This window comes from Hyla sarda, unplaced genomic scaffold (genome assembly GCF_029499605.1).
Source record: "Hyla sarda isolate aHylSar1 unplaced genomic scaffold, aHylSar1.hap1 scaffold_1702, whole genome shotgun sequence".
Taxonomy (NCBI): Eukaryota; Metazoa; Chordata; class Amphibia; order Anura; family Hylidae; genus Hyla; species Hyla sarda.
In genome coordinates, this window is record NW_026608342.1 from 43,500 (window position 1) to 68,448 (window position 24,949).

The window sequence follows — 24,949 nt, forward strand, 5'->3', positions numbered from 1 at the left end:
CTCCATCTGCTGGCGGTATTGAATAAGCATTGCTGCACTGATGGGGTATGCATTAGACGAAAAAATAGAAGAAAAAGAAGAATAATACGCCCAGAAAAGAGGCGAAAAGGAGAAAAACGTAAAAAAACGTGAAAAAAAAGTAAGAGGAAGAGAAGGGAAAAAAAGGTGGAAATGGGTTTAAAAGTGATTTCGGCGGAGAAATATATATATATATATATATATATATATATATATATATATATATATATATATATGCGCACACACACACATAGATATAAACGTATTCTCCGTTGAGATATTGCAGCCGCTGCTGTGTCCAGGCCCAGGAGCCTTAGCACTGTGCTGTGATGTCACTCAATACCACTGACATCACTAGGTGTAAACAACATCTCTCCTTTGCTGTGTATGTGACTATGGAGCTGTTTGGTGATGTCGTCTATTACGGCCTTCATAGAAGCAACAGGAGATTGTTGCATCCATCTTGAACCCTCAGAACTACAGTGCTATGATGTCACTCACTTCCACAGGCCTTGCAGAGTGTAAACAACAACAACCCAGCTTTGTTGTGTATGTAACCATAGGGATTTGTGATGTCACCTAGAACCTTCACAGCAGCGACAGCTTTATGAGGAGCATCAGCACTGCTCTGCCTGAGCAGAACCATCACCGCCATAGGTTGTCAAATAACCCGGATTTAACCCACACAGGTAAGTCCAATGGGGTGCAGGCATGTCCTCTATGCTTACAGCTTCCCGTGGGTGTTGGTTTGATACCGTTTGGGGACAGCCAAGGAGGCATCTGCAGGCAACAAAGGTAGGTGTGTGCTTGTGTGTGTGTTTCCTATGCAGATCCTAAGCCCAGTGTCACATGCAAGTAGGAGGAGTAAGAAGGGTTCCTGGCAAATCCGGGTTATGGATTGCATTTAAAAAGGCCCCGTGGGAGTGCAATGGGCCCCTGTCTTGCTGCTTAGCAATAATGGTATGGGTTTAGGTTCTGCTGTGTGTACTGGTGGTTGACTGCCCCCCAGCCCAGAGTGTGCATGGAAAATTGTCTGGCAGCCTCCCTGACAGCAAGCAGTGATAGTGCCCATGAAGGGGACCTTGTTGGGCCCGCCCCTTTCACGGTTATCGCTTCTCGGCCTTTTGGCTAAGATCGGGGTTTATTGCCTCGGTCGGCGCTGAGGGTGCGAGTGAACTGCGCCGCGACTAGCTGCGTAGGTGATCAAGACTGTGGTACTCGTTACCGACAGATTTGGAAAGATGGCTGGATCCAACATGTCTGCAGTGGAGAAGACCGTACGCATCAAGGTGCTAACCACGGATCGTCTAAGAAACAGCATTGAATACATCGGCCATACCATTGTGGAGCGACTGGCAGGATTTTCCTTGAGCGACCTCTTTTGTGTCCAGGAGAACAAGCGCCAAGGTATTTATGACGTGTCCTTCTTATATGATGCTGACTGCCAGAACTTTTATGAGTGCTTAAAACGGAACAGTGGAAGTGAGGTTTTGCGGGATGTGTCCTTTTATCCCCTTTTTGAAATGGGGACAAAGACTTTGTTTATCCACATGTACAATCCGTTTGTTGATGTCTCTATGATTAAGAACTTCTTGAGCATCTATTGTGAGTCTATTGCTGGTGGTACTAAGCAGACAAGCAGCATTGGTGTATTTAATGGCACGTATAAGTTCTTTGTGAAGTTGCGGCTTGATGGAGATTGCATTGGAGGCGTTAAGCACCCTCCGGCGAACTTTACCATTGCTGGTTTCAGAGGTTATCTCTATTACTACGGACAGCCATCTTTCTGTAGAAATTGTCTATTGTTTGGACATGTGAAGGAGGCCTGCCCTGGCAGTAAGAAATGCAGGAACTGTAAGCAACCGGGGCATGAGGCGGGTGCATGTCCACACCCGAGGACCTGTGACCTATGTGGGGAAGCTGGCCATGTGTACAAGAACTGTCCAGTGTTGAAGAGGAGGGAGGAGGAGAGGAGAATGGAAGAGGAAATGGTGGAGAGGAGGAGGGCAGCTGCAGCTGCGGCTGCAGTGGTTCCTGCAAGAGAGAGCGTTATTATTGGAGAGGTACAGAGTCCTGTGGTGGTAGAGGAGCAAGTGAAGGTGGTGGAGGAGCAAGTGGTGGTGGAGGAGGAGCAAATGGCGGTGCAAGTGGAAGAAGGGGAGATTGAGGATGCTCCCAGTCCCCCGGCTGAGGAGTCGCCGCAAATTGAAGAGTGGTCTTCTTCTGAGGGTGAAGACCGTGAGGAGAGACATAGAGAGAGAGAGAGGATGACTTTGATCTTTTTCGTCCCCCCAAGAAGACGGCCAGGAAGCTTTCTGGTGGACAGATGGAGTCGACGCTGGTGGCTACGGACAATCGGTATCAACCGCTATCTGAGAGCGACATGGATGCGTGCTCTGCGGGAGAAGCTTCTCCCACACCGCTGAGGAAAGCTACCTAAATAACTTTCTTCTTTTCTGTCAAATTCTTCCTTAGGGTTGTTAAGATGGTGGTATGTCTTTTTTAGTCGGTTCTATAAACGTTAGAGTCTTTAGAAGTAAAGTCAGAAGGACAGTAATTTTGGAGGACTTGGCAGGGAAAAAAGCGGACATTATTTGTTTGCAGGAATGTGGGCTAAATGATATTCCGGGGAAGGGAGAATGGGCTTATGGTCCTGCTGTTTGGTCGGTGTCTGGGCATAATAGGAATGATGGGGTAGGGGTGCTTTTTAAGAGCTTTAAGTTTGAAGTTTGTAGTTATGTGGTAATAGAGGAGGGGAGGTGTATCATGGTGGAGGTTAAGGTGCAGGGGGTTAAATTTAGGTTGATAAATGTGTATGCGCCGGTAAGGAGGGAGGAGCGGGTGGGGTTGTTGGAGGTAATTAAGAGGTTTCTGCCGGGTAAAATACCTTTGGTGTGGGTGGGGGATTTCAATTGTGAAATTGAGGGGAATGTGGATGTATCTGGGAATATTCTTAAAAGTATGGTGTGTGACTTTAAGTTAAAGGATGTGGCTGAAGCGTGTGGAGTGTGTCCTTTGTTAGATACATATTATTCTGATAGAGGAAGTCATAGTTCCAGACTTGATATGTGTTTTGTGTCTAAGGGTGTGTTATGTAAGAATTATATGCAAGAAAAAGTAGGATATTCAGATCATGAGTATGTGTGTTGTGAGTTAGTATTGGATGCAGATTGTGTGAGTGGGAGGGGTGTATGGAAATTAAATGTTAAATTGTTGGAAGTGGAAGGAGTGTATGATAGATATGTTAATAAGTATAGGGGTTGGTGTAAGAAAAAGAATGATTTTCCTGATATATTGTGTTGGTGGGAATGGGTTAAGGGTCAAACAAAAGTTTTCTTTAAAAGAGAGGGATATAAGCGGAATGCTGGGAGGAAGAAGAAGTATGAATGGTTGAATAAAAGATTGGTGTTTCTCAATAAGTTAAAGAAGTATGGCTGGAGTGTGGGTGAGCAGATTGAGGTTGTGAAGAGTGATCTAAAAAATTGGTTGAATGAGAAAGGTAAAGAGTTGATGTATCAAGCAAAACTTGATAAGTTAGAGAAAGATGAGAAATGTTCGAGATATTTCTTTAAAAAAGTTATTGGGAAGAGAGAGGATATGGTAAGAGTGTATGATGATGATGGCTGTCTGGTTAAAGGTAAAGCTGTGTTGGGAGTGGTTAAAAATTTTTATGAAGAGTTGTATGCGGTAAAAGATTGTGAAGAGGACTTGCAGGATGAAGTGTTGAGAGTGCTTGATAAGAGGGTGGATGGTAGTGAATATGGGACTCTGATGAGAGAGATTGGAGAGGAGGAAGTGAAGAGGACTGTGGATAGTATGTCAAGAAATAAAACGCCTGGAGAGGATGGGTTGCCTGTTGAATTTTATGCTTGGATTTGGGATGTTGTGAAGGATGATTTGGTGGAAGTGTATAGGTATATGTGGAGGAATGAGAGAATGGTGGAAAGTATGAAGAGTGGAGTGGTTGTGTTGATTTATAAGAAAGGTGATGTGAATGATGTGAGGAATTGGAGGCCGATAACTTTGTTGAATGTAGATTATAAGGTGTTTGCTAAAATAATTACAAATAGGATGAGAGATGTGGTTGAGCAGGTGATTGGAGAAGAACAAGTGTGTGGAGTGCCTGGGAGAAGAATAAATGAAAATTTGTGTTTGTTGAGAGATTTGTTATGGGATAGTATGAGTAGGAAACAGGAGGTTAGAGTGATGTCGATAGATTTTGAAAAGGCGTTTGATCGTCTGTCACATAGGTTTTTGTTTAGAGTATTAGTGAGAATGGGATTCCCGGGTGATTTTGTAAATGTTGTAAGGATGCTGTATGATGGAGTATATAGTAAGGTTTTGATAAATGGTTGGATGTCTGAGAAGGTGAAAGTATGTTCTGGTGTAAGGCAGGGTTGTCCGTTGTCCCCTATGGCTTTTATATGTGCTATGGAGCCATTATTAGAGATGTTGCGGCGGGATAAGTGTGTTAGAGGTTTAAAAATTCCAGGGAGTGGTGGGAGAGAAGTCAAAGTTTTGGCCTACATGGATGATGTGTGTATTTTGGGAGAGTCTGTGGCTGTTATGAGAAGGGCAAAGTTACTAGTTGGATTGTTTTGTGGAGCGTCTGGGTTTAAGGTGAATTGGGACAAAAGTGAGTATAAATGTTTTGGTAGTATGCAAGGAAGTGAGGATGTGGGTATGAAGAATATTGAAGGTGGTATTCAGGTTTTAGGTGTTAAAATGGATGAAAGATTGGATGGGAGAGAAAGTTGGGATGATGTAGAGAAGAGAGTGTCCAAAAAATTGAGTCTTTGGAGGTTGAGAGATTTGTCTATGGTTGGGAAAGTGCTGGTTGTGAAAAGTGTAATATTGCCTATTTTATTGTATGTGGCAATAGTGTTTCCGCCAAGTTATATGGTTTTAAGGAAGTTAAAAAGAATTTTGTTTGTGTTTTTTTGGGGTACAAAAGTGGAAAGAGTGAGGAGAGAAGTTGTGATGAAGGATGGTAGTAAGGGTGGAATGGGATTTCCAAATCTAGATGTGTATTTGGGAGTGAATGTGGTGTTTGCGGTTAGAAGGATGATGAGAGGAGAAAAGAATTTTGCATGTATGTTGAGATATTTAGGTGGGCGTGTGTTATGCAAATCAGGTTGGCTGGAGAGAGATCTGAGAGTGCCTTATGCGTTTGTGTGCCCGAGTTGGTATTTGTATGTGGAAAAGTTTTTGGAGAGTTACAGGTTGATTGGTGTGAGAAAAGAGTTGTTTGAAAGTAAGAAGAATGTGTTTGGGTATGTCGCCGCAAGTGAGGTGGAGTGTCCGATTAATATGGTAAGAGGCCAGGATGTGTCTAAGGTGTGGAAGAGTTTAATGACAGATGGAATATCAAATAGACAGAGAGAGATAGAATGGCAGTGTTTGCATGGAGCCTTACCAGTAAGAGAGTTCCAAAGGAATAGAGGTATAGGAAGGAGTGAAATATGTCCGAGGGAAGATTGTAGTGGGGTTGAAAGTGTGATGCATGTGATTTGGAATTGTGACATGGCTCAGAATGTATGGAGAGGGATAGGTCCGTTGTGTAAGGAGTTGACTGGGATAAATAGGTTGTCATATGAGGTTGTGATGTTTGGTCTTAGTATGATTGGAAGAAAGAATGAAAGGGTGTTGTTTGTGTTGTTGGCGATTGTGAAGGAAGTCTTGTGGGATGTTAGAAATTTATATGTGTTTAAGAGAAAAGATGTGACTGTGGAAGGAAGTTTAAGAATGATTCTGGATAGGTTGTACACCGTTTATTTACGTGATAAAAAGAAATTAGGTGAAATAGATGCAGAGGGGATATGGAAATTTTTGAAGTGGAGACATGTTGTAAGGGTGTAATGGTGATGGTATTTGAATTTGTTTTGAATTTGCTTTGAACAAATAAAGAATGACCTAATGATGAGTTAGACATCACCATGAGTCAAAAATGATGCGTTATCTAAGTGGTGTTTAGTCTAAACCTGAAGGTTTAAAAAAAAAAAAAAAAAAAAAAAAAAAAAAATAATCTGTTCTTATCAGTTTAATATCTGATACGTCCCCTATCTGGGGACCATATATTAAATGGATTTTTGAGAACGGGGGCCGATTTCGAAGCTTGCTTCCGTCGCCCTATGCATTGACCCGATATGGCAGTATCTTCGGGTACAGTGCACCACCCCCTTACAGGGTTAAAAAGAAAGATTCCTACTTTCATTGCTACCTGCTTGCTGGCTAGCCAGCTAGCCAGCCCTGTGGGCCTTGCTGCTGCTGCAGCCAAAAAACAAAAGGTGGTGCTGCTGCTGCTTCTGCTGCTTCTGCTTCTGCTTGTGTCTGGCCCCTGTTGGAGCGTCCAGGCACAGGACTTCTGCTGCTGCTGACTAAATGGCCTCCTTAATTGGATCATTTGAGTAGCCAGCACACCTGTGCAGGTAGGGCATGACATGATAGGCAGCTGCCTTGATAGCGGGTGGGTGCTGAATGTTCCTAATTGACAAAATAAGATTAATGCTTATGAAGAAATATAAAATCTCATCCCTTCCCCAATATCGCGCCACACCCCTACCCCTTAATTCCCTGGTTGAACGTGATGGACATATGTCTTTTTTCGACCGTACTAACTATGTAACTATGTAACATAACATGGGGGGGGGGGGGGGGGGGGTCTCCTGGCTGTTCACACAGGTGTGTCATTGCTGTACATTGACCATGCATTGCTTCTGTGGTATTGCAAAGGCAAAGACAAATGCTTCCAGCCATCCATTGCACTAATGGATTGGTCATCAGCTGGCTGTCTATGTCCCGCATCAATATAGACCAAAGTACAGAGGGTTAGGCTATGCTATTGTGCACCTACCTGATGCATCAGAAGGTGCGAGGCCCTTGCTAAATTCTGTGCACAGACTTTGAGATCTATGCTTTAGACTGTATCTAAACCTGCTCCAACATGGACTGACATTCTGGCCTACTTTCAGCCGATGCGACTTGTCTGTCGCTGAACAGTCGCTTTTTATGTATTCAGCACCTATGTATAATGTTGTAAAAATGCTCTAGAAGCTAAAGTCGCAGAAATGTCACACATATTTGGCCTGCAACTTTCTGTGCGACAAATTCAGACAGGAAAAATCAGTATAAATCCTTAGAAAATTATCCCCCAGTGTCTCCATCTGCTGGCGGTATTGAATAAGCATTGCTGCACTGATGGGGTATGCATTAGACGAAAAAAAAGAAGAAAAAGAAGAATAATACGCCCAGAAAAGAGGCGAAAAGGAGAAAAACGTAAAAAAACGTGAAAAAAAAGTAAGAGGAAGAGAAGGGAAAAAAAGGTGGAAATGGGTTTAAAAGTGATTTCGGCGGAGAAATATATATATATATATATATATATATATATATATATATATATATATATGCGCACACACACACATAGATATAAACGTATTCTCCGTTGAGATATTGCAGCCGCTGCTGTGTCCAGGCCCAGGAGCCTTAGCACTGTGCTGTGATGTCACTCAATACCACTGACATCACTAGGTGTAAACAACATCTCTCCTTTGCTGTGTATGTGACTATGGAGCTGTTTGGTGATGTCGTCTATTACGGCCTTCATAGAAGCAACAGGAGATTGTTGCATCCATCTTGAACCCTCAGAACTACAGTGCTATGATGTCACTCACTTCCACAGGCCTTGCAGAGTGTAAACAACAACAACCCAGCTTTGTTGTGTATGTAACCATAGGGATTTGTGATGTCACCTAGAACCTTCACAGCAGCGACAGCTTTATGAGGAGCATCAGCACTGCTCTGCCTGAGCAGAACCATCACCGCCATAGGTTGTCAAATAACCCGGATTTAACCCACACAGGTAAGTCCAATGGGGTGCAGGCATGTCCTCTATGCTTACAGCTTCCCGTGGGTGTTGGTTTGATACCGTTTGGGGACAGCCAAGGAGGCATCTGCAGGCAACAAAGGTAGGTGTGTGCTTGTGTGTGTGTTTCCTATGCAGATCCTAAGCCCAGTGTCACATGCAAGTAGGAGGAGTAAGAAGGGTTCCTGGCAAATCCGGGTTATGGATTGCATTTAAAAAGGCCCCGTGGGAGTGCAATGGGCCCCTGTCTTGCTGCTTAGCAATAATGGTATGGGTTTAGGTTCTGCTGTGTGTACTGGTGGTTGACTGCCCCCCAGCCCAGAGTGTGCATGGAAAATTGTCTGGCAGCCTCCCTGACAGCAAGCAGTGATAGTGCCCATGAAGGGGACCTTGTTGGGCCCGCCCCTTTCACGGTTATCGCTTCTCGGCCTTTTGGCTCCGATCAAGTGTAAACTTGGTCTGGGTCAGGGGTGCGGGTGTTCTGCTGAGCAGGAATCCGGAGTGGTGATCTTACTGTGGAATCGACAGACAAGAGAAGAACAATGGCTGGAAAGGAACACCTCCCTGCGATTGAGAAGACTGTACGTTTTGTGGTGGAAACTTCTGACCGGGGTAAGAATCGGATTGAGTACATTGGACATGAACTTGTGGAGAAATTGGGCGGTTTTGGCATGGATAGTTTGTTCTGTGTGCAAGAGAATAGGAAGCAAGGAATATATGATGTGTCCTTCATCTATGAAGCTGATTGCCAGAACTTCTATGAATGTTTGAAAAGAAATGCCAATAACCCTGTCTTGGAAAATGTAAAGTTTTTTCCTCTGTTTGAGATGGGAGTGAAGACTCTGTTTGTACATATGTACAATCCGTTCTTAGACCCGGATATGATTAAGAACTTTCTAAGTATCTACTGTGAAAGTGTCCAAGGGGGAGTGAAGCAAACTAGTAGTTTGGGTGTGTTTAATGGCACATGGAAGTTCTTTGTAAAACTGAAGCTGGATCCTGGGAGCATTGGTGGAGTGAAACACCCACCGGCCAATTTTTCAATCGCTGGAAACCGGGGTTATGTCTATTATTATGGCCAGCCATTGTTTTGCCGTGATTGTTTGCTTTTTGGACATGTTAAAGAGGCTTGTCCAGGTAATAAGAAGTGCCGAAATTGTAAAATGCCAGGGCATGAGGCGGGAGCTTGTCCACAGCCCAGAACTTGTGATCTTTGTGGCCTTGTTGGACATGTGTATAGAAATTGTCCGGAGGTGGCTAAGAGGGAGAAGGAGAAAGAGGCCAGAAAAGATTTGGCAATTAAAAAAAGGGAAAAGGCAAAGGCAGACATGGCAGAAAAGAGTGTGATTGCTAGCATTATTGAGAAAGCAACGGTGGTGGAAGAGAAGGTGCAGGAGGAGATTGAAGAGGAGATGGAGGAGGAGGTGAGAATTGAAGAGGTGCCTAGTCCTCAGGTGTCTGGCACTCAAAAAGTTGAATGGTCGAATTCAGAAGAGGAAAGTGCTAAAGAGAGAGAGGAAGATCTTTTTCGTCCCCCACGGAAGGCGGCGAGAGGTGCCAGTGGTGAAAAGATGGAGCAGACGGTGGTGGAGACGAGTAATCGTTTTGCCGCAATATCTGAGGGTGAAATGGATAAATGCATTGGAGAAGAAACTTCTCCCTCGACACTGAGCCGTAAAGTTCATTAACTCTCTTCTAGGTTTTTTCTTCCTATGGGTTGTTATTTGATTTGATATGTCTTTTTCGGTTAGTTTGTCAAATGTTAGAGTCTTTAAAAATAAGAATAGAAGAGCGGCCATTCTGGAGGAATTGGCAGGAACTAATAATGACATAATTTGTCTACAGGAATGTGGATTGGATTTTCCTCCAAAAAAGGAGGAGTGGAGATATGGACCAGCAGTGTGGTCTTGCTCTAATGTAAATAGAAATGATGGAGTTGGGATTTTGTTTAGGAATAATAAGTTTAAAGTTTGTAGTCAAATGGTGTTAAGGGAAGGAAGGTGTGTGTTGGTGGAGGTTGGGTTACATGGGTTTAAGTTTAAGTTAATTAATGTTTATGCACCTGTGAATAAGGAGGAGAGGGTGGGTTTGTTTGAAATAATTAAGGGGTTTTTGTCTGGGAAGGAACCAGTGTTGTTAGTAGGTGATTTCAACTGTGAGATTGGGAGGGATGCGGATGTTTCTGGAAATATGCTTAAGAGTATGGTGAGTGATTTCAAGTTAAGAGATGTGGTTGAAGTGTGTGGTGTGAATCCTGTGTTAGCAACATATCATGCTGAGAGTGGAAGGAGTGAGTCAAGATTAGATATGTGTTTTGTGTCCAAAATGATAGGATGTATGTGGTATAAGCAAGAGAGAGTGATTTATTCTGATCATGAGCGTGTGAGTTGTGGTTTGGTGTTGGATGAGATTTGCATAAGTGGGAGGGGTTACTGGAAGCTTAATGTGAAACTGTTGGATGAAAAGGAGGTATATGATAGGTATATTAAGAAGTATAAGTTATGGTGTGAGAAGAAAAAAGAATTTTTGGATTTATTGTGTTGGTGGGAGTGGGTTAAAGAAAGAACTAAGGTTTTTTTCAAGAGGGAAGGTTATAAAAGGAAAGCTAGGGAAAGAAAGAAGTATGAATGGCTGAATAAAAGGTTGGGGTTTCTCATTAAGTTGAAAAAGAAGGGATGGAGAGTGGATGGTAAGATTGATGCTGTGAAAAGAGATATAAAGGATTGGTTGAATGAAAGAGGAAAAGAGTTAATGTACCGAGCAAAAGTGGACAAATTGGAGAAGGATGAAAAGTGTTCAAGATTTTTTTTTAAGAAAGTGATTGGGAGAAAGGATGATTTAGTGAGTGTGTATGATAAGGATGGTGGTTTGGTGAGAGGCAAAGCTGTACTGAATGTGGTGAAAGAGTTTTATGAGGACTTATATGCAGTCAAACAGTGTGATAGGGGTTTGGCTGAGGAAGTGCTGGAAGTGATTGATAAGAAGGTAGATTGTAATGAGTATGAGAGTTTAATGAGAGAGATTGGAATGGAAGAAATTAAAAGGACGGTTGATAGTATGGCTAAAAATAAGACTCCTGGAGAGGATGGGTTGCCGGCTGAGTTTTATGTGAAATTGTGGGATGTACTGAAGGATGATATGGAGAGTATCTTTAAGTATATGTGGGCTAATGGAAGATTGGTGGAAAGTATGAAGAGTGGGATAGTGGTTTTGATTTATAAGAAAGGGGATGTGAATGATGTAAGGAATTGGAGGCCGATAACTTTGTTGAATGTGGATTATAAAATATTTGCAAAGCTGATTACAAATAGAATGAGGGACGTGATAGAGCAAGTGATTGGGGAGGAGCAAGTGTGTGGTGTGCCAGGAAGAAGAATTAGTGAGAATTTGTGTTTGTTGAGAGATATATTGTGGGATGGTATGTGTAGAAAGCAGGTGGTTCGTGTGTTGTCAATTGATTTTGAAAAAGCTTTTGACCGTTTGTCGCATGGGTTTTTGTTTAAGGTGCTAGTTAAAATGGGGTTTCCAGGTGATTTTGTGAATATTGTGAGAATGTTGTATAAGGAAGTGTATAGTAAGATTCTGATTAATGGATGGATGACTGAGGAGATTAAAGTATGTTCAGGGGTGAGACAGGGATGTCCCTTGTCACCTATTGCTTTTATTTGTGCTATGGAACCATTATTAGAATTATTGCGTAAGGATAAATGTGTGAGAGGTGTGAGAGTTCCGGGGGGTCGTGGTAAAGAGGTTAAAGTGTTGGCTTATATGGATGATGTATGTGTGGTAAGTGAATCTGTTGCGGCTATAAGAAGATCCAAGTTATTGGTAAGTCTGTTTTGTGGTGCGTCTGGTTTTAAGGTCAATTGGGGAAAGAGTGAATATAAATGTTTTGGTGGTGTGACTCAGAGTGAAGATGTTGGTATGGAAGGGGTGGAAGGGCCTATTCAGGTGTTGGGGGTGAAGATGGATGAACGGTTGGATGGTAGAAATAGTTGGGAGGATGTGGGGAAGAGAGTGCAAAAGAAATTGAATTTTTGGAGGTTGAGAGAGTTGTCAATGGTTGGTAAGGTTATGATAGTGAAGAGTGTGATTTTGCCAATACTGTTATATGTTGCTGTTGTGTTTCCGCCAAGTTATATGGTTTTGCGGAAGGTGAAAAGAATGTTATTTGTGTTTTTGTGGGGTACAAAGATGGAAAGAGTTAAGAGAGAGATTGTAATGAAAGATGGTAAAAATGGAGGAATGGACTTTCCGAATGTTGATGTGTATCTGGGTGTGAATATTGTTTTTGCTTTGAAAAGAATGATGGGAGGTGAAAAGAGTTGTGCATGTATGGTGAGATATTTGGGTGGCAGTGTGTTATGTAAATTGGGTTGGTTGGAAAGAGATTTGAGAGTGCCTTATGCTTTTGTGTGTCCTAGTTGGTATGTATATGTGGTGAAATTTTTGGAGAATTATAGGTTGATTGGTGTGGGTCCAGAAGTGTTTGTGAGTAAAAAGAGTATGATTGGGTACATTAAAAAAGACGAAGTTGAATGTTCAATTAATATGGTGAGAGCTGTAGATGTGGGGAGAGTGTGGAAGAGTATAATGACTGTTGGAGTAACAAATAGACAACGTGAGATAGTATGGCAGAGTTTGCATGGTGCGTTACCGGTAAGAGAATTTCAAAGAAATAGAGGGATTGGAAGGTATGAGAGGTGTCCAAGAGATGGGTGTGATGGGATTGAGAGTGTGATGCATGTATTTTGGAATTGTGAAATGGCGCAAGGTGTGTGGAAAGGGATGAGATTGCTGTTTAAAGAATTGACTGGTATAAGGTATATGTCGTATGATGTGGTTATGTTTGGACTTAGTATGGTAGGGAGAGATAAGGAAAGGGTTTTTTTTGTGTTGCTTGCCATTATTAAAGAAGTACTTTGGGATGTTAGGAATTTATGTGTATTCAAAAGAAAAAACGTGTCGGTGGAGGGTTGTATTAAGATGATTCTAGATAGGTTATATGTTGTTTATTTGTGTGATAGGAAGAATTTGGGGGATAAGGATGCTGAGGGGATATGGAAGTTTTTGAAATGGAGATATCTTGTAAGTTTGTAATTGGTGATGGTATTTATGTTTGTTTGAAATTGAAAATAAAAAGAAAGACCTAATGATGAGTTGGACTTTACTTCAGAAAGTCTAAGTGACGAAGTATGGAGTTGGATTTTGATGTTTTAATGTCCAAACCTGAAGGTTTAAAAAAAAAAAAAAAAAAAAATCTGTTCTTATCAGTTTAATATCTGATACGTCCCCTATCTGGGGACCATATATTAAATGGATTTTTGAGAACGGGGGCCGATTTCGAAGCTTGCTTCCGTCGCCCTATGCATTGACCCGATATGGCAGTATCTTCGGGTACAGTGCACCACCCCCTTACAGGGTTAAAAAGAAAGATTCCTACTTTCATTGCTACCTGCTTGCTGGCTAGCCAGCTAGCCAGCCCTGTGGGCCTTGCTGCTGCTGCAGCCAAAAAACAAAAGGTGGTGCTGCTGCTGCTTCTGCTGCTTCTGCTTCTGCTTGTGTCTGGCCCCTGTTGGAGCGTCCAGGCACAGGACTTCTGCTGCTGCTGACTAAATGGCCTCCTTAATTGGATCATTTGAGTAGCCAGCACACCTGTGCAGGTAGGGCATGACATGATAGGCAGCTGCCTTGATAGCGGGTGGGTGCTGAATGTTCCTAATTGACAAAATAAGATTAATGCTTATGAAGAAATATAAAATCTCATCCCTTCCCCAATATCGCGCCACACCCCTACCCCTTAATTCCCTGGTTGAACGTGATGGACATATGTCTTTTTTCGACCGTACTAACTATGTAACTATGTAACATAACATGGGGGGGGGGGGGGGGGGGGTCTCCTGGCTGTTCACACAGGTGTGTCATTGCTGTACATTGACCATGCATTGCTTCTGTGGTATTGCAAAGGCAAAGACAAATGCTTCCAGCCATCCATTGCACTAATGGATTGGTCATCAGCTGGCTGTCTATGTCCCGCATCAATATAGACCAAAGTACAGAGGGTTAGGCTATGCTATTGTGCACCTACCTGATGCATCAGAAGGTGCGAGGCCCTTGCTAAATTCTGTGCACAGACTTTGAGATCTATGCTTTAGACTGTATCTAAACCTGCTCCAACATGGACTGACATTCTGGCCTACTTTCAGCCGATGCGACTTGTCTGTCGCTGAACAGTCGCTTTTTATGTATTCAGCACCTATGTATAATGTTGTAAAAATGCTCTAGAAGCTAAAGTCGCAGAAATGTCACACATATTTGGCCTGCAACTTTCTGTGCGACAAATTCAGACAGGAAAAATCAGTATAAATCCTTAGAAAATTATCCCCCAGTGTCTCCATCTGCTGGCGGTATTGAATAAGCATTGCTGCACTGATGGGGTATGCATTAGACGAAAAAAAAGAAGAAAAAGAAGAATAATACGCCCAGAAAAGAGGCGAAAAGGAGAAAAACGTAAAAAAACGTGAAAAAAAAGTAAGAGGAAGAGAAGGGAAAAAAAGGTGGAAATGGGTTTAAAAGTGATTTCGGCGGAGAAATATATATATATATATATATATATATATATATATATATATATATATATGCGCACACACACACATAGATATAAACGTATTCTCCGTTGAGATATTGCAGCCGCTGCTGTGTCCAGGCCCAGGAGCCTTAGCACTGTGCTGTGATGTCACTCAATACCACTGACATCACTAGGTGTAAACAACATCTCTCCTTTGCTGTGTATGTGACTATGGAGCTGTTTGGTGATGTCGTCTATTACGGCCTTCATAGAAGCAACAGGAGATTGTTGCATCCATCTTGAACCCTCAGAACTACAGTGCTATGATGTCACTCACTTCCACAGGCCTTGCAGAGTGTAAACAACAACAACCCAGCTTTGTTGTGTATGTAACCATAGGGATTTGTGATGTCACCTAGAACCTTCACAGCAGCGACAGCTTTATGAGGAGCATCAGCACTGCTCTGCCTGAGCAGAACCATCACCGCCATAGGTTGTCAAATAACCCGGATTTAACCCACACAGGTAAGTCCAATGGGGTGCAGGCATGTCCTCTATGCTTACAGCTTCCCGTGGGTGTTGGTTTGATACCGTTTGGGGACAGCCAAGGAGGCATCTGCAGGCAACAAAGGTAGGTGTGTGCTTGTGTGTGTGTTTCCTATGCAGATCCTAAGCCCAGTGTCACATGCAAGTAGGAGGAGTAAGAAGGGTTCCTGGCAAATCCGGGTTATGGATTGCATTTAAAAAGGCCCCGTGGGAGTGCAATGGGCCCCTGTCTTGCTGCTTAGCAATAATGGTATGGGTTTAGGTTCTGCTGTGTGTACTGGTGGTTGACTGCCCCCCAGCCCAGAGTGTGCATGGAAAATTGTCTGGCAGCCTCCCTGACAGCAAGCAGTGATAGTGCCCATGAAGGGGACCTTGTTGGGCCCGCCCCTTTCACGGTTATCGCTTCTCGGCCTTTTGGCTAAGATCACGTGTGGATTTCTGTGCGTGGTTTGGGTTGAAAGGAGTGGTGATCGGGGCCCTCTTTACGGGGGGCCCTGGATTGTTGCTGAGCTGCGATCGTGGGTTTTACCTGCAAAAATGAGCGAGAAGGCGCGTGGACTTGAGGACACGGTGCGGATCTACGTTCCTGGCGAGCACCGGGGGACGATCGGACTTGACCAAATCGTTGTGGAGATTCTTCGCAAGCTTGATTACCTACAGGTATGGAATGTATTGGCTATACAGGATTTTCCTAGGCAAGGAATTTATGATATTACTTTTTGTGGTTCTGAGATTTGCCAGAGAGTCTACATGGATCTTGAAGAAATGAAGAGGAAAAGTGAGCCTGCTATAATGAAGAAGATTAAAGTGGAACCTTTATTTATGAATACAACAAAGGTAGTAATTGTCCACATGTATAATCCTAAGGTTTCTGATGAAATGGTTACAAACTTTTTGTTCCGGTATTGCGAGGAAGTGAAATTTATAGGAAGACTTAAGAACAAGTTTGGGTACTTTAATTGTAAGAGAAAGTTTATTGTAAAATTTAAAAAAGATGAAGGAATGCAAGATGGAAGGAAGAGCATACCACAGGTGTTTTCTATCGGAGGAGAGAGAGGTTTCTGCTTTTATGAAGGCCAGTTGCAATATTGTAGAAAGTGCCATGCCTATGGCCATGTGCAGGATTATTGCCCTGAGAAAGGGGAATGTTGCAGAAATTGTGGGAAAACTGGTCATGAAGCAAGTATCTGTACAGAGAAGAAGACATGTGATATCTGTGGAAGTGAGGAACATTTGGCAAGAGGCTGTGATATGTGGTATAAAAAGAAGAGAAGTTATGCTGATGCAGCTGGGAATAGAGGAGAACAAAGAGAAAAAGGGGGAGGGAGGTTTGTTCCTGGAGTTGGTGAGAGTGTGAGTGTGAGTGTTAATGTGGCACAGGTGGCTGAGGAAAGTTCTGTGATAGTGGAGCACATTAGCACTCAGGAGAGGTCAGGGGAGGAGGGTGTTTCCACTGCTGTGACTGGTGAGGAGACAGGTGTGGGAGGTGAATTTACCTTGGTGAAAAAGAAAAAAGCAAAAAAAGTGAAAGTGGTGGAGAAAATTGAGACAGTGTATGGTGATGTTCTTTCTAGTGAAGAGGCTATGGATGATATTGAATGTCCAAACCCAATTGTGGGGGAGGAGGAGGGAATGGAAGTTGTTGGGTCATCTCAGAGATCTCTAACACCTGGTCAGAGAGTTTCTCGCAGTAAGGAAGAAGAGGAGGAGGAAGATGAGGATGTGCAGGTTGTGAATAAAAGGTGTAAGACAGGGAGCTGGTCTGAGGATCAGGAAGCCCTTGTTCTTGGTAGTGATAATGAAATAGACAGGGACTCTAACATAGGGTCGCCTGATTGTTTTGCAAGTTTACATAGGAAAGTTGAAGGCCAAAATGTTAATTTCTAAGTTAAGATGGATTTTAAAGCATTTGGTTTTCTTTTCCTAGTTATTATGACTTTGGTTGTAACAACTATTAATGTAAGAAGTATTGAGTCTGAAATTAGGAGAGCTGCAATTTTTGATATTCTTGAGAATGTTAGAAGTGATGTGATATGTTTACAGGAGTGTGCAATAAAGTCAGCACCTTATGCAAATGAGTGGAAGTGTGGGCAGTCCTTCTGGTCCACATGTGCAGAAAACAAAAATGAAGGTGTGGGGATTTTATTGCAAAACAGGGACATTAAAGTTTTAAATTGCCAAATTTTAGTACCTGGTCGTTGTATGGTTTTAAATTTTGAGGTTTTGGGCCAGAGGATGAGAATTTTTAATGTGTATGCTCCAGCAGAAAAACAAGCACGTTTGTCTTTTTTAGAGTCCCTTAAGTTTTTTATCCCTGGTCGTGAAGATACTATTATTGTTGGCGATTTTAACTGCATTAGATCCGTCAATGATCGTGAGAGCTCTGCTGAGGTTAGAACTGATATTACTTCCAATGTTTTAAATCAAATTATTCAAGACTTGCATTTTACTGATGTTGGACTGATGGTTAGCACTGATGAAAGATATACGTACATATCAGATAGTGGCCGCTGTAAATCCCGGATCGATTACATCCTGGTCTCTGATGGGATTAAGGTGGTCCGGTGCAATCAAATGATGTCAACTTTCTCAGACCACAAGATGGTGTCGGCTGAGATAAGTGTCACAGAGTCCCTTCATTTTGGGAGGGGGCTCTGGAAATTAAATGTAAGTCTATTGGAAGATGAGGAAGTAATGGCTGGTTTTAATCATGTGTTTTTATCCTGTGTTTCTAAACAACCTGATTTTAGTAATGTCTTAGTGTGGTGGGAATGGGCTAAAGGAGAGTTTTCTAATTTCTTTAAGATGTTTTGCATAAAGAGAGCACAAGAGAAGAGGAGGAGTGATGAAAGGCTTGTATCCCGGTTAGAGACTCTCTATAAGTTTAAACGTGTTGGTGTGGAGGTGGAGGATGAGATTGTTAAGGTGAAGGGGGAGATGAAAAAAAGGTTGTTGGAAAAGGGAAGGAATATTGTATATAAGTCTAAAGTGCAGCACCTAGAAGAAAATGAGCAGTGTACACGGTATTTCTTTAAAAAATGTTTTAATGCTAAAGGTGTTTTTAAATCTGTTTTTACCCCTACGGGGGAAGTTTCTGGAGAGGAGATGGTGAAGGAGATTGGCAGATTTTATGAGACACTCTTTAGTAATAAGAGCAGAGCCAGTGAGACGGAGATGAATGATTATTGTAATATTTTGGAGAATAATGTTCCTGTTGAAAAAGTAGATTTTTTGATTGATGATGTTAGTGAAGGGGAGATCAAGCAGGCCCTGGATAAGATGGCCAAAGGGAAGACACCAGGCTGTGATGGTCTCCCCGCTGAGTTTTATTCCGCGTTCTGGAATATTTTAAGTAAAGAGTTTACACGGGTGGTGCAATATGTTTTTAACTCAGGTGTTTTAGCTGAATCTATGAAGAAAGGGGTCATAACATTAATTCATAAAAAAGGTGATGGCAGAGATCTTAAAAATTGGAGACCTATAACTTTATTAAATTGTGACTACAAGATAATTGCTAAGATTGTGGCTAATAGACTGAGTGATGTAGTGGACCACCTTGTGGGAGAATACCAAGTTTGTGCAGTACCGAAAAGAAAAATAACAGATAATTTATTGCTTTTAAGAGACTCTATTTATTACAGTAACTTTAACAAGAATGCACTGTTTGTTGAGTCCATAGATTTCGAAAAGGCTTATGATAAGGTTGCACATGATTTTATGTTCATTGCTTTAAAACACTTAGGTATTCCAGAAAAGTTATTATCTGTTATTATGAGTTTTTATCATGGGGTGACAAGTCAGATTTTAGTAAATGGGCATGTGGGGCCTGCTTTTAATGTCTTGTCTGGAGTCAGACAGGGATGCCCACTCTCCCCAATTCTGTTTATATGCGTTATAGAGGGCCTGTTGAAGAATGTGCAGAAAGATAAATGTGTGAGTGGTGTTTTTATTCCAGGTAGTGATGGTAGTAAGTTAAAGGTTTTAAGTTATATGGACGATGTGGTTTTTACTTGTACATCCCAAGCAGATCTCAACAGAGTAAATTTGCATGTGAGGATTTTTTGTTGTGTGGCTGGGATGAATGTGAACTGGGGGAAGTGCCAATTATGCAGTTTTGGGAACCAAGAGAATATAGTAGTGGATGGTGTTAAGGAAAAAGAAGACATTGAAGTGCTAGGAGTGATATTTGATAAAGACCTCAAAGGAAAGAAAAGTTATGAGACTTTGGACAGTAAAATTGAGAAGAAGCTATCCTTCTGGAGGTTAAGGAACTTGTCACTTAAAGGGAAAGTTCTTATCATTAAGTCTGTAATCCTACCGCTTCTCTTGTATACGGCTATGGTGCTTCCTCCAGGGAAGTTATGGACTAGGAGAGTCACAAGGAAGCTTTTTGTGTTCTTCTGGGGGTCTAAGATGGAGAAAATGAGAAGAGAAGAAGTGATGAAGAGTATGAATTTGGGCGGATATAACTTTCCAAACATTGATCTGTTTTTAAAGGTGCACTATTTTCTTTTAATTTTTAAATTGATACAGTGCAATAATAGGGCGGCAGACATGAGTAAATACCTTGCAGGATGGTTGTTTTCCAAATGGGGCTGGTGTGAGAGGGATTTGAGGAGACCCATAGCACATGTGATACCTACCTTCTATGTGCTCCTCAGGTCTTTCAATGATCAATTTGGTTTGAGCTCTTTAGGTGAACCTGATAAAAAGAAAATAGAACAAGAAATAAGGAAAAATGAGAGATTATATGAAGTACCATTCTGCACTAATGCTCAGTCTGTGAAGATTTGGAAGTTTTTTAAAGTTATTGGACTATCAAACAGACAAAAAGACGTTAGTTGGATGTCCTTTCATGGCTGCCTCCCAACCCGATCTTTTTTAAATGGAAGAGGTTTGAGAATAAGTGACAGATGCCCAAGAGAGGGTTGTGGAGGTAGAGAAGACTTAGTGCACCTTTATTGGGACTGTTTTTATGCAAAAGAATTTTTTATGTTTTTAAAGAAGTTTTTAATCCAACTCACTGGATATAACAGTTTTTCTTTTGAGAAAGTTTTTATTGGTCAAGATCTTAGTAAAAAGGAAGATACACGTACTAATTGGATTCTTTTTTCTGTTTTTAAAGAGGTTTTATGGGACTCACGCAATTTGCTTGTTTTTAAAAATGTTGTTATTTCTCCGAGGGAATTGAAAAGATTGTTTTTAGGAAGGATTTTTACTATCTTTCTACTGGACAAAAAGAGAATTGGTGAAGAAGAAGCGGAGAAAATCTGGATGCATACACGATGGAAAAATTTATAAGAAGTACGTAAAGGAGAAAGCTGTAAGTTTTTGACCAATTTCTGTGATTGTTTTTGACATGTTTTTTTGTTTTGTTGTTTGGTCACTTTTTCTTGGCACTCGGTTCCCTTAGTTAGTTTTTTCCGTATGATGTTTTTTCAGATATTGTTTTAAGTGACGAGTCTTGGTAGGTGACCTGATGATCGTCCAAACAATAGTCTGTAACTGAGGAAAAAAAAAAAAAAAAAAAAAAAAAAAAAAAATCTGTTCTTATCAGTTTAATATCTGATACGTCCCCTATCTGGGGACCATATATTAAATGGATTTTTGAGAACGGGGGCCGATTTCGAAGCTTGCTTCCGTCGCCCTATGCATTGACCCGATATGGCAGTATCTTCGGGTACAGTGCACCACCCCCTTACAGGGTTAAAAAGAAAGATTCCTACTTTCATTGCTACCTGCTTGCTGGCTAGCCAGCTAGCCAGCCCTGTGGGCCTTGCTGCTGCTGCAGCCAAAAAACAAAAGGTGGTGCTGCTGCTGCTTCTGCTGCTTCTGCTTCTGCTTGTGTCTGGCCCCTGTTGGAGCGTCCAGGCACAGGACTTCTGCTGCTGCTGACTAAATGGCCTCCTTAATTGGATCATTTGAGTAGCCAGCACACCTGTGCAGGTAGGGCATGACATGATAGGCAGCTGCCTTGATAGCGGGTGGGTGCTGAATGTTCCTAATTGACAAAATAAGATTAATGCTTATGAAGAAATATAAAATCTCATCCCTTCCCCAATATCGCGCCACACCCCTACCCCTTAATTCCCTGGTTGAACGTGATGGACATATGTCTTTTTTCGACCGTACTAACTATGTAACTATGTAACATAACATGGGGGGGGGGGGGGGGGGGGTCTCCTGGCTGTTCACACAGGTGTGTCATTGCTGTACATTGACCATGCATTGCTTCTGTGGTATTGCAAAGGCAAAGACAAATGCTTCCAGCCATCCATTGCACTAATGGATTGGTCATCAGCTGGCTGTCTATGTCCCGCATCAATATAGACCAAAGTACAGAGGGTTAGGCTATGCTATTGTGCACCTACCTGATGCATCAGAAGGTGCGAGGCCCTTGCTAAATTCTGTGCACAGACTTTGAGATCTATGCTTTAGACTGTATCTAAACCTGCTCCAACATGGACTGACATTCTGGCCTACTTTCAGCCGATGCGACTTGTCTGTCGCTGAACAGTCGCTTTTTATGTATTCAGCACCTATGTATAATGTTGTAAAAATGCTCTAGAAGCTAAAGTCGCAGAAATGTCACACATATTTGGCCTGCAACTTTCTGTGCGACAAATTCAGACAGGAAAAATCAGTATAAATCCTTAGAAAATTATCCCCCAGTGTCTCCATCTGCTGGCGGTATTGAATAAGCATTGCTGCACTGATGGGGTATGCATTAGACGAAAAAAAAGAAGAAAAAGAAGAATAATACGCCCAGAAAAGAGGCGAAAAGGAGAAAAACGTAAAAAAACGTGAAAAAAAAGTAAGAGGAAGAGAAGGGAAAAAAAGGTGGAAATGGGTTTAAAAGTGATTTCGGCGGAGAAATATATATATATATATATATATATATATATATATATATATATATATATATATGCGCACACACACACATAGATATAAACGTATTCTCCGTTGAGATATTGCAGCCGCTGCTGTGTCCAGGCCCAGGAGCCTTAGCACTGTGCTGTGATGTCACTCAATACCACTGACATCACTAGGTGTAAACAACATCTCTCCTTTGCTGTGTATGTGACTATGGAGCTGTTTGGTGATGTCGTCTATTACGGCCTTCATAGAAGCAACAGGAGATTGTTGCATCCATCTTGAACCCTCAGAACTACAGTGCTATGATGTCACTCACTTCCACAGGCCTTGCAGAGTGTAAACAACAACAACCCAGCTTTGTTGTGTATGTAACCATAGGGATTTGTGATGTCACCTAGAACCTTCACAGCAGCGACAGCTTTATGAGGAGCATCAGCACTGCTCTGCCTGAGCAGAACCATCACCGCCATAGGTTGTCAAATAACCCGGATTTAACCCACACAGGTAAGTCCAATGGGGTGCAGGCATGTCCTCTATGCTTACAGCTTCCCGTGGGTGTTGGTTTGATACCGTTTGGGGACAGCCAAGGAGGCATCTGCAGGCAACAAAGGTAGGTGTGTGCTTGTGTGTGTGTTTCCTATGCAGATCCTAAGCCCAGTGTCACATGCAAGTAGGAGGAGTAAGAAGGGTTCCTGGCAAATCCGGGTTATGGATTGCATTTAAAAAGGCCCCGTGGGAGTGCAATGGGCCCCTGTCTTGCTGCTTAGCAATAATGGTATGGGTTTAGGTTCTGCTGTGTGTACTGGTGGTTGACTGCCCCCCAGCCCAGAGTGTGCATGGAAAATTGTCTGGCAGCCTCCCTGACAGCAAGCAGTGATAGTGCCCATGAAGGGGACCTTGTTGGGCCCGCCCCTTTCACGGTTATCGCTTCTCGGCCTTTTGGCTAAGATCAAGTGTAGTATCTGTTCTTATCAGTTTAATATCTGATACGTCCCCTATCTGGGGACCATATATTAAATGGATTTTTGAGAACGGGGGCCGATTTCGAAGCTTGCTTCCGTCGCCCTATGCATTGACCCGATATGGCAGTATCTTCGGGTACAGTGCACCACCCCCTTACAGGGTTAAAAAGAAAGATTCCTACTTTCATTGCTACCTGCTTGCTGGCTAGCCAGCTAGCCAGCCCTGTGGGCCTTGCTGCTGCTGCAGCCAAAAAACAAAAGGTGGTGCTGCTGCTGCTTCTGCTGCTTCTGCTTCTGCTTGTGTCTGGCCCCTGTTGGAGCGTCCAGGCACAGGACTTCTGCTGCTGCTGACTAAATGGCCTCCTTAATTGGATCATTTGAGTAGCCAGCACACCTGTGCAGGTAGGGCATGACATGATAGGCAGCTGCCTTGATAGCGGGTGGGTGCTGAATGTTCCTAATTGACAAAATAAGATTAATGCTTATGAAGAAATATAAAATCTCATCCCTTCCCCAATATCGCGCCACACCCCTACCCCTTAATTCCCTGGTTGAACGTGATGGACATATGTCTTTTTTCGACCGTACTAACTATGTAACTATGTAACATAACATGGGGGGGGTCTCCTGGCTGTTCACACAGGTGTGTCATTGCTGTACATTGACCATGCATTGCTTCTGTGGTATTGCAAAGGCAAAGACAAATGCTTCCAGCCATCCATTGCACTAATGGATTGGTCATCAGCTGGCTGTCTATGTCCCGCATCAATATAGACCAAAGTACAGAGGGTTAGGCTATGCTATTGTGCACCTACCTGATGCATCAGAAGGTGCGAGGCCCTTGCTAAATTCTGTGCACAGACTTTGAGATCTATGCTTTAGACTGTATCTAAACCTGCTCCAACATGGACTGACATTCTGGCCTACTTTCAGCCGATGCGACTTGTCTGTCGCTGAACAGTCGCTTTTTATGTATTCAGCACCTATGTATAATGTTGTAAAAATGCTCTAGAAGCTAAAGTCGCAGAAATGTCACACATATTTGGCCTGCAACTTTCTGTGCGACAAATTCAGACAGGAAAAATCAGTATAAATCCTTAGAAAATTATCCCCCAGTGTCTCCATCTGCTGGCGGTATTGAATAAGCATTGCTGCACTGATGGGGTATGCATTAGACGAAAAAAAAGAAGAAAAAGAAGAATAATACGCCCAGAAAAGAGGCGAAAAGGAGAAAAACGTAAAAAAACGTGAAAAAAAAGTAAGAGGAAGAGAAGGGAAAAAAAGGTGGAAATGGGTTTAAAAGTGATTTCGGCGGAGAAATATATATATATATATATATATATATATATATATATATATATATATATATGCGCACACACACACATAGATATAAACGTATTCTCCGTTGAGATATTGCAGCCGCTGCTGTGTCCAGGCCCAGGAGCCTTAGCACTGTGCTGTGATGTCACTCAATACCACTGACATCACTAGGTGTAAACAACATCTCTCCTTTGCTGTGTATGTGACTATGGAGCTGTTTGGTGATGTCGTCTATTACGGCCTTCATAGAAGCAACAGGAGATTGTTGCATCCATCTTGAACCCTCAGAACTACAGTGCTATGATGTCACTCACTTCCACAGGCCTTGCAGAGTGTAAACAACAACAACCCAGCTTTGTTGTGTATGTAACCAAAGGGATTTGTGATGTCACCTAGAACCTTCACAGCAGCGACAGCTTTATGAGGAGCATCAGCACTGCTCTGCCTGAGCAGAACCATCACCGCCATAGGTTGTCAAATAACCCGGATTTAACCCACACAGGTAAGTCCAATGGGGTGCAGGCATGTCCTCTATGCTTACAGCTTCCCGTGGGTGTTGGTTTGATACCGTTTGGGGACAGCCAAGGAGGCATCTGCAGGCAACAAAGGTAGGTGTGTGCTTGTGTGTGTGTTTCCTATGCAGATCCTAAGCCCAGTGTCACATGCAAGTAGGAGGAGTAAGAAGGGTTCCTGGCAAATCCGGGTTATGGATTGCATTTAAAAAGGCCCCGTGGGAGTGCAATGGGCCCCTGTCTTGCTGCTTAGCAATAATGGTATGGGTTTAGGTTCTGCTGTGTG

The 24,949-nt window shown here is 42.5% G+C and overlaps 2 non-coding genes and 2 pseudogenes across 2 annotated transcripts; all 4 read left to right on the forward strand.

Moving 5' to 3' along the window:
• The first annotated feature begins 6,002 nt into the window (after positions 1–6,002).
• On the forward strand, positions 6,003–6,196 carry LOC130312103 (U2 spliceosomal RNA). The gene has a single exon (XR_008860299.1). It is a non-coding gene; the product is annotated as a U2 spliceosomal RNA (small nuclear RNA).
• A 6,915-nt stretch (positions 6,197–13,111) lies between these two features.
• LOC130312101 (U2 spliceosomal RNA) lies at positions 13,112–13,292 on the forward strand (annotated as a pseudogene).
• Positions 13,293–20,487: 7,195 nt separating this feature from the next.
• Positions 20,488–20,689, forward strand: LOC130312099 (U2 spliceosomal RNA; annotated as a pseudogene).
• A 2,103-nt stretch (positions 20,690–22,792) lies between these two features.
• LOC130312090 (U2 spliceosomal RNA) lies at positions 22,793–22,983 on the forward strand. The gene has a single exon (XR_008860289.1). It is a non-coding gene; the product is annotated as a U2 spliceosomal RNA (small nuclear RNA).
• The last annotated feature ends 1,966 nt before the right edge of the window (positions 22,984–24,949 follow it).